Genomic DNA, 9,611 nt, shown 5'->3' on the forward strand with positions numbered 1-9,611 from the left:
AAAATCTTTAAAAATAAAGTCACTTGAAATCGCTCCTCTTCCAAATCTATACACAGTTAACTTTGTTTCATTTTGCTTTTCTATTTTGGGGGAAGAGGGGGGAATGAAATTATGTAAAATATTTATATGATTCCAGAGTTAAAACCAGTAAAAAAAATCAGGGGTAAAAGCAAGGTACATTCAGAGACGTCGACCGTCCTCTCCCTCCCGTTTGTCCCTTGGTCCAGCACTGACCAGCAATTTTTATTAGTAATTGGTGGTTTTCTTGCTTTTCGAAATGCTCTGTTACGAGCCTCCATACAGTATTCTGTATTTTTGCCAGGGTGTCTTTGGATCCATTTTTAGAAGTAGGATTTGCTGGGTGAATGGGTAAATGAACATACAGTTTTTCTTTATTGAAATCCATCTTCAAGGTTCTGTTTCTAAATACAGTGAGTACAAAGAAAAAAGAAAAGCAAAATACAGGATAGCGTTAGTAAATTCCATTTCTATAAAAAAAGAAGAGTGAGAAATTTATATCTGTGTTTTACTTGTATATGCCAGACTATCTCTGACTCAATACAAGAAGCCACTTAACCACTAAACGCGGGGCCCCACGGAAGGGTAAGGGAATGCCTCCCTCCCCAGGAGGGAGAGGGAGACTTCTCACCGAAGACCCCTTGTATTTTGTTATTTTTGAATTTTGAACAATGTTAATAGAATGCCTGTTTTAGAAATTTACAAAGTGGAAAAAAAAAAAAAAAGTCCAAAACCCCAGGAAATACTCAGAAGTGACATTGTGTAGGGAAGAGAGACTCTCCAAGCTATTTTTGGCACCTCTGCTTGTAATCCCGCAGACTCATCTAACAAACCGTCTTACAGAGTTTGGCTCCAGAGGGGCCTGTACGCCTCCAGCATTGCTGCTTTGTTCTGGGTTCGCAAGTGGATTCTAATGTTACATCTATGTGTGCCTCATTTTTATTCTTTTTCTTTAGAATTTTTAACATGTGGCTTGATTGAAATAATTGTGTGCATATATTCCATGCAGTCATTTCTGCCTGAAAGCACGGGCCTAACTGCCTCGTTTTATGGAGTTGCTGGTGCCAAGCATTAGCTCACCGTCTGGGGAAACGAAGCTACTACGGAGAAAATGAGCCGCCCTGGCTGCAGCGCTCGGCTTGGAAGGGAAGCAGGCCCCATCGGACTGGGTCGTGTCTGTGGCTGGTGGAGAGCTGCCTGCACCTGGGCCTCGGCTCCGTTTGTTGGCCTGGAAGCAGTGTTCGGAGCAAACCTTCACCCAACTTTTCCAGTCTAAAACCCAGTTTCCTTGCAGGCTAGTTAAGTGGCTGAGGACAGCATTAGATTTTCAACCAGCCCTGTCCTCTTGGGATGCTATGTGGAGAGGCCAGATGAGCTGGGAAGAGGAGGCCCCGCACAGCAGGAAGGTGACCAGGACAAGGAAGTGGCTTCTCCATTGAAAGATGGCGGACATGTGCTCGCTCGCAAGGGCTCGGCCAGTTCTCACAGATACAAAGCCAGCTATCCTGAAGGTTAGCTGAGGTGGGACACAGAAAGAGTCAAGAAAGCAGATACGTTGAAGGAAACTTGACTTTCCAGAAAGAATTCTTTTTGTACCACATGCTGAAGAATCGTAGTTGGCCTTCATCTCTCATAAAACGTGAATCCCTTTAAACCTAAATGTGTCTGTACTGCGGTTAAGACGGACTTCCTGGAAGGCTGTCCACATGGATCCAAAACAAATCTTAAGTAGTACTTGTGGTCCAAAAAGGGGAGGAAAATCTGCAGAGACAGACTCCTCGGCTGCAGGCAAGGTTGCATGCGTTCAGTTTTTAGTTCTTAAAATCCCAAAACTAACCAACGGGGATAGGACTCAAAGAATGGTTGTTGCCTGGTGGGGGGAGAAGCAGGATGGACATTGAGTGGAAAAGGGCCTAAGGGGACTTCCTAGGATTGTGGAAATTTTGATAGAAGTGTTGATTACATGGGTGTAAACATTTGTCAAAATTTATTAAACTCTGCCCTGAAGATCTGTGCATTTTATTCTACGCCATTATACCTCAACTTAAACATGTAGAAACAAATAAACCCTAGTCCTATTATTTCGGATCTGTGTGGATGTGGGGGAAGTATTTATTCTGACTTCCGGTCTATCACCCAGTTGTACAAAATGAGGTCCCAGCAATTAGGATGCTTGGTGTTTTTTTCAACTGTGAGGTAGGATTTCTCATAAATTCTTAATTGGGTCAATAACGCAAAGAGAAATTTTCTCCAGGAATCTGAGTCCATTGACACTTTGAGATACATATGGCCTCAGTCATGTTGGTGACAAGAGAGAGATGGAAATAATTCTTGTCTTAGCCTAGTCACTCGGGTTCTGAATTTGGGTGTGGTTTTTTTTGTCCCTGATACAAATAAGCCAGCTGGGGGTAGGAACCCGCTTTTAGCACTAAGCGTGTTCAGCACTTCATTTCAATCTCCAAATTCAGCAAAGTGTCTTAATAGGAAAAAGGGAAAGACAGAGATTCAGTCCAAGTGGGGACACAGGCTGCCAAATGCTGGGCTCAAGCACATGTTCCCTGGACTTAGGCTTGGCTCCAAGAGGAGAAGAGCTCACAATGGAAACAATGATGGCTGTTTGCTCAGGCAGCCAGGAGAATGAAAAGCGCATTGAAACCCAGCAGTGTCTCCACGGGGAGAGGTACGGTGGGCCCCTTCCTGGTGAGACCAACCTGTCAACAGAGCAGGATAACAGAGCCCATTCCCAACAATAAGACCTTTCTGTGCAACCTCAGGAGATCGCTGAGAAGTTCTGCTATGGGCCCCCCAAGCCTTGCTCAACAATAAGTGCACACTCAATACAATTCACCCTGTCTTGGTTGAATTAGATTCTTTCAGTAGAGAAGAGCTCTTCTCAAGGTATATTCCCCCATCGCCACCAAGATTTCACCCAGTTCCTTTTTTATTGTGATGACTGGGGGCTCTTTTGACCTCCAGTCAGTACTTTTCCAGCTGGTATTTCCTTTTTCTTTTATATATATATATATATATATATATATGTATACATATATATATTTTTTTATCTTAAGTAATCTCTAAGACCAACATGGGGCTTGAACTCAGGACGCAGAGATAAAGAGGCCCATGCTCCACCGGCTGAGCCAGCCAGGCGCCCCTCAGCTGATAAATATATTTTTTTAAAGAATTTTTTATTTTTTATAAACATATATTTTTATCCCCTGGGGTACAGGTATGTGAATCACCAGGTTTACACACTTCACAGCACTCACCATAGCACATACCCTCCCCAATGCCCATAACCCCACCCCCCTCCCCCCCTCAGCTGATATTTGCACGCCATACTTTTTGGTCTTCGTTGATCGATTTTAGAAGGATCACTCTCCTCTGTGGCAGGGAGGTTGGAACGGCAGGGGCAGGGATGCTGGTGGGGATATCAGAGCTTGGGGGTCACTGGAGTAATTCAAGGAGAAATGAGGAGGCCCAGACAATGCTGGTGTTAGGAGCCATAGGAAGGGGATCGGCGAGGCTGATCAGCTAGTGGCAGGTAGGGGACGAGGAGGAGGGAGTAATGTGAATGCTCCCAGGTCCCTGCTGGGTGGCAGGACAGAATGTGGTGCCATGCATCAGCAAAGGGGCCCCCGGGAGAGGAGCTGCAGGCCGGGGACGACGGGCTCAGTTTCAGAGTTTAGGATTTCTGCACTATCTTGGGATAAGGACTGGGAGTGGGCATTTGCAGGGGCTGGCTTGGGGCTCAGGAGAGATGGGCTGCACATAGAGATTTGCGGGTCATCTATTTTCAGGAAGTCCTTGAGAACATGAGTTAGGGTCAAAGCATCCAGATGGAATGTGGGTGGAATGATAAGAGAAAGGGGGCGTGGACGGAGCCCTGGAGGCCATGGAGGGCTCGGGAACAAGTGGAGAAGCAGAGAAAGAGTGTGACCAGGAGGCCAGAGGGAAAAGACAGGAGCTTCAAGCTGGGGGAGGGTGTGGCGGGCATAACCTAAAGGGTAGACTATATAAAAAGAGACAAAGAAGGTAGGAACTGAGAACCTTGTTCCCCGCCTCCTTCCCCACCAAGGGACAAGGTTATTTCTGGCATCCTCAGCAAGCGTCGGGGAAGCCAGCCTCTCCCGGGCTAAGGACTAAGGGAAGGGGAAGTGAGAAACGGAGGCACTGTGTGTTCTTCCTCAAGAAGGGCCAGTCTCTGTTCTTGCTTATGTAACTTAGAAACAAAAAGTTGGGAAATATTTCACACATAACAATAAAAAGAACACCCGCCACACAATTGACAGTAAACATTTACTGATTTGCTTCATGTTTTTATTTTCTGGAGAAATAAAACAGGACTAGTTGTATTTGAAACCCCACTTTTACCAACACCTGCCCCCCCCAGCCTCCCCAATACTGTCCCTACCTCAACTGCACAGTTTATACTTTCTTACATAAGTCTGTATCCTTAAGCAATGCATACTATTATTTTGCATGTTTTTACATTTTTTTTAAGTAAACTATACTCAACATGGGGCTCGAACTCATGGTTACGAGATCAAAAATCGCACACTCCACTGACTGAGCCAGCCAGGACCCCCGCGTGTTTTTAAATTTTAAATGATATGCTGAATAAACTTCTGCATCTTGCTTTTTTCCTTGGTCAGCACCATTTTGGAGATTCATTTCTTTTACCATCCATAGCTCTCGTGCATTCATTTTACCTGCTGTATAGTATTCCTTTGTGTGAATAGACTGCGTATCACCCCTCCATTCTCCAGTTGGTGAACATTTAGCTGGCTTCTGATATTTTGCTCAGGCAAACAAGGTTGCAGTGATCATTCTTGGACATGTCTCTTGTACATGGGTGGGGATATTTCTAGGGTATATACCTAGATGTGGAATTTGCTAGGTCATGGGTTATCTGTATTTTTAATTTTACCTGATATTGTGAAATTGCTTTCCAATGTGATGCTACCAGTTTATACCCACAGAAGCACTTGATAAGAATTCCACATATTTCACATCTTCCCTACCATTTTTTTTTAAGATTTTATTCATTCATTTGACAGACAGATATCACAAGTAGGCAGAGAGAGGGGGGAAACAGGCTCCCCGCTGAGCACAGAGCCCAATGCGGCGCTCATCCCAGGATCCTGGGATCATGACCTGAGCCCAAGGCAGAGGCTTTAACCCACTGAGGCGCCCACCAAAGCGCCCCACCAAGCCTGGAGCTCACCATGGGGCTTAAACTCATGACCCAGGGGCACCTGGGTGGCTCAGTGGGTTAAAGCCTCTGCCTTCTGCTCAGATCATGATCCCGGGTCCTGGGATCATGCCCTGCATCAGGCTCTCTGCTCAGCGGGGAGCCTGCTTCCCTTCCTCTCTCCTGGCTCCTGGCTGAGCAGAGAGCCCAATGGGGCTAAATCTTTAAAAAAAAAAAAAAAAGAATCCGAGATTAACCAGTCCATCCTTTCCCTTTTGCTTTTCATGCTGTCACTGTTATATTTTAAACATTCGTCTGTCTCTGAGCTTCTGTTGTATTTCCTGGTTTATTTGTCTATCTCTGTGCCATATGGTACAGTCTTAATTAGTTAACTACTGCTAAGATAAGTCTCCCCAGCTTGTTTTTCTTAACACTTCTTGGTTATTCTTGGCCTTTTGCTCTTCTAGATGGATTTAGCATCAGTTGTCAGATTCCACAAAACAAAACAAAACTGGCTAGGATTTTTATTGGAATTGCGTTATAGATTAATCTACAGCAATATGCAGCTTTACAATACTGGGTGTCCTCATCCTCAGATATTGGGAATATTAGTGTATCTCCTTTCATTTAGGTCTTCTTTCGTGTCCTTCAATAATGTTTTGTCATTTTCTCCATGAAGGTCTTGAATATCGTATGAAATTTATTCCTATGCACTTAGAGATGTTTGCTTTAACTGAGGAGATCTTTTTGCCTATTTTATTCCCTAATTGGTTACAGATGATATGTAGAAACAACATCCACATGTGTAACTCCTCTGGTACCCAACAACCGTGCTGAACTTTATTTGTTTGAAGTTTTACAAATTTTCTTGGATTTTTCTGTATAGACAATTACTGCCTACATATAAGAACACTTGAGTCGTCCTGTCTCATTTTTATGCCTCTCATTTACTTTTCCTCTCTTACTGTATTAGCTGGCTTTATGCCGGGACACGGTGAGTAGAAGCCCTGGTAGACCTTTTTTTTTTTTAAGATTTTATTTATTTATTTGACAGAGATCACAAGTAGGCAGAGAGGCAGGGAGAGCAGGGTGGGGAGGCGGAGGCAGGCTCCCTGCTGAGCAGAGAGCCCGATGCGGGGCTCCATCCCAGGAACCTGGGATCATGACCTGAGCCAAAGGCAGAGGCTTTAACCCACTGAGCCACCCAGGCGCCCCTACCACATCTTTATCCATCCGTGTGTTGATGGACATCTGGGCTTGTTCCATAGTTTGGCTATTGTGGACGTTGCTGCTATAAACATTTGGGTGCACGTGCCCCTTCGGATCACTACATTTGTATCTTTAGGGTAAATGCCCAGTAGTGCGATTGCTGGGCCGTAGGGTAGCTCTATTTCCAACTTTTTGAGGAGCCTCCATGCTGTTTTGCAGAGTGGCTGCACCAGCTTGCCTTCCCAGTGTATGCAAGAGGGTAAGAGGGTAACAGGGTAAGCGTAAGAGGTTTCCCCTTTCTCTGCATCCTCGCCAACACCTGTCGTTTCCTGACTGGTTACTTTTAGCCATTCTGACTGGTGTGAGGTGGTAGCTCAGTGTGGTTTTGATTTGTATTTCCCTGATGCTGAGTGATACTGAGCACTTTTTCATGTGTCGGCCATTTGGACGTCTTATTTAGAGAAATGTCTGTTCATGTCCTCTGCCCATTTCCTGATTGGATTATTTGTTCTTTGGGTTTTGAGTTTGAGAAGTTCTTTGTAGATTTTTGGATACTAGCCCTGTCATGTACAAGTGTCTTCTCCCAGGGGCTCCTGGGTGGCTCAGTGGGTTGAGGCCTCTGCCTTTGGCTCAGGTCATGATCCCAGGGTCCTGGGATCGAGCCCCGCATCGGGCTCCCTGCTCAGAGGTAAGCCTGCTTCCCCCTCTCACTCTCTGCCTGCCTCTCTGCCTACCTGTGATCTCTGTCAAATAAATAGATAAAATATTTAAAAAAATAAAATCTTCTCCTATTCTGTTGGTGTTCTTTGGTTTTGTTGACTGTTTCCTTTGCTGTGCAAAAGCTTTTTAGCTTGAAGTCCCAATAGTTCATTTTTGCTCTTCCTTCCCTTGCCTTTGGTGATATACTACCCATTCTTGAGCTCAATTCTACCTGGTCATGATTGTTTTGTTTATTTAAGAGACAGTGAGTAAGTAAGTGAGAGAGCACAGGAGGAGGGAAGGTCAGAGGGAAAGCCGACTTCCCACTGAGCAGGAAGCCCAAAGCAGCGCTCTGGTCCAGGACTCTGGGATCATGACCCAGCTTAACTGACTAAGCCACCCAGCCGCCCCGGTCATAACTGTTCTAGCACACTGCAAAATTTTACTAGTATTTTATTTAGGATTTTTCTGTGGTGATAAATGAAATCAATCTGTAATTTTTCTCTTACGAAGTTTTGGCATTGGGATTTCAGTGTCAAAATCAATTTTGTGATCATTCATTTCTAATCTCTGAAAATTTAAGAATGGGTTAAGGTATCCTTATATAGTTTGATAAAATTCATCTGTAAAACTTCGCTACTGTCTTTTAAGGACTGGAATTAGGGGAAACTAGATGCTACTTTTTTTTTTTTTTTTAACTTTTCAAACCTTCATTCAGATACATCCAAAGGCAAGATGGACAAATCCATTTTTATTGGTATTACAAATAAGGCTGCTTTCCTCAGTAGCTTGTTTTATAGATAACAGCTGCTCCCTCCTCTGACCCAAGAATACTTTCTAGTATCACTTTTTTAATTATTTGTTTATGTGTAGGTTTACCCCCATACTGTAAGCTTCTGGAGGATGAGCTAATGTTTTTATTCCTGTTTATGCCTCACTGTCCAGCAGTGTGAAGCACATTGTAAACAGAAAAAACAAACACCATGACATGATTTCACCCTGCCAACTGTCTTTCCTCTTAAATCTCAAGTCTGGTGTCTCCGCTGTCACTTGGTATAGCTATGAGAATTACATTACCTATATCTCATGAGTGCCTTTTGAAAACTAATCTTAATAATATTTATAAATCATCTGCTATCCAACGAGAGCTTGATAAAAACTATAAAAATTTATCTTTTAATTAAAAAATTTTTAAGTAAATCTCTATACCCAACATGGGGCTCAGACTCAACGACCCAGTGATCAAGAGTCCCATGCTTTCCGAACTGAGCCAGGCAGACACCCCTAAAAATTACTTTTTAAAAAAGCCAGAAAAACAGCTGGCCAAAAAAAAAAAACCCTTGCTTTATTTTCTTCTTCCCCTACTATTTCTGTTCAGTTGCATTTGTGGGTTTGTGGTTGTGAAACAGAAACAGATCAAAATGCCTTTGGAGGGGCGCCTGGGTGGCTCAGTGGGTTAAGCCGCTGCCTTCGGCTCAGGTCATGATCTCAGGGTCTGGGATCGAGTCCCGCATCGGGCTCTCTGCTCAGCAGGGAGCCTGCTTCCCTCTCTCTCTCTCTGCCTGCCTCTCCATCTACTTGTGATTTCTCTCTGTCAAATAAATAAATAAAATTTAAAAAAAAAAAATGCCTTTGGAAAACTAGCCCTCCCCCATTTCTCTACAATCCTCTTCTGTTCATACTGTTAAGGAGGGTTTTACCTTTCCTTCCCACCAGTCCCTGTCTCAGGCAGGAAGGGTGAGGGGCTCTTTGGTAATTCAAGTGAGGCTGGAGTCCCCCAGGGGACTTTTGACACTGCCCTCGGAAGAAATGCTCTTCCACTGGATTTGCTACACTGCTGGGGCCACTCTGCTGTCACATGAGAGGAGTCTGCCCTAGAGTGAAGTCAACACAGAGGGAAACAAAACCAAGAGGAAAGACTTTTGATGTTATCAATCGACCTCTGGTGCGAGCTATGTCTGAAGCCAGTGAATTAACCGAGCGAATGGCCTCTTTAGGGCTTAAGCCATCTCGAGTTGGGTGTATATGGCCGCAAACAGATTCCCTTCAACACAGAATTTGTTCCTTTCCCTTCCCTTGCTCACTCAGAGGTCAGCTTATACCTGCTTCTAGTTCGAGACTACAGCAAAGAGACTGCAGATTCTGTTGGGGCAGGTTTGGGAAAGACCAACACGATGCTTAATGACAAGTGATTCCTCTGATCCCAGTTGGGGAGCTGACCTCAGTGGATGGCCTTGACAGGTTGCTTCTATAATTTGGTGAAGACAAAGCTAAAGATCTTTCTTCCCCAGGACAGAGTTTAAGGGAGTCATTTAAACTACATGTTGATCGTGGGGTGATACCTAGTGATTGCCTATGTAGAGCTCTAGCCTCCAACACAAGCTATCTTTGGAAGATTTGGGAAAGTAACTAAGTTTTCCTCTTAGATGCATTTGTGTTCCGGCTAGCCTACATATTTATTTGTGAGAAATCATGAAACTCGTGAGCATGG

At 44.2% G+C, this 9,611-nt stretch overlaps 1 protein-coding gene across 4 annotated transcripts in view; it reads left to right on the plus strand.

Moving 5' to 3' along the window:
• Nucleotides 1–9,611, plus strand: part of ADAT1 (adenosine deaminase tRNA specific 1) — a 43,204-nt gene that overhangs the window by 29,978 nt on the left and 3,615 nt on the right. For 3 of the 4 annotated variants that reach the window (XM_044255697.1, XM_044255700.1, XM_044255701.1), the window contains one exon: nucleotides 1,028–2,099. The exons of the other annotated variant lie outside the window; for it this stretch is intronic. The gene's annotated coding sequence lies outside the window, so the exon portion shown is untranslated. Of the gene's footprint in view, nucleotides 1–1,027; nucleotides 2,100–9,611 lie in introns of those variants that run through there. 4 annotated transcript variants of the gene reach the window in all.

The sequence above is a fragment of the Neovison vison genome, chromosome 7 (genome assembly GCF_020171115.1).
Source record: "Neovison vison isolate M4711 chromosome 7, ASM_NN_V1, whole genome shotgun sequence".
NCBI lineage: Eukaryota > Metazoa > Chordata > Mammalia > Carnivora > Mustelidae > Neogale > Neogale vison.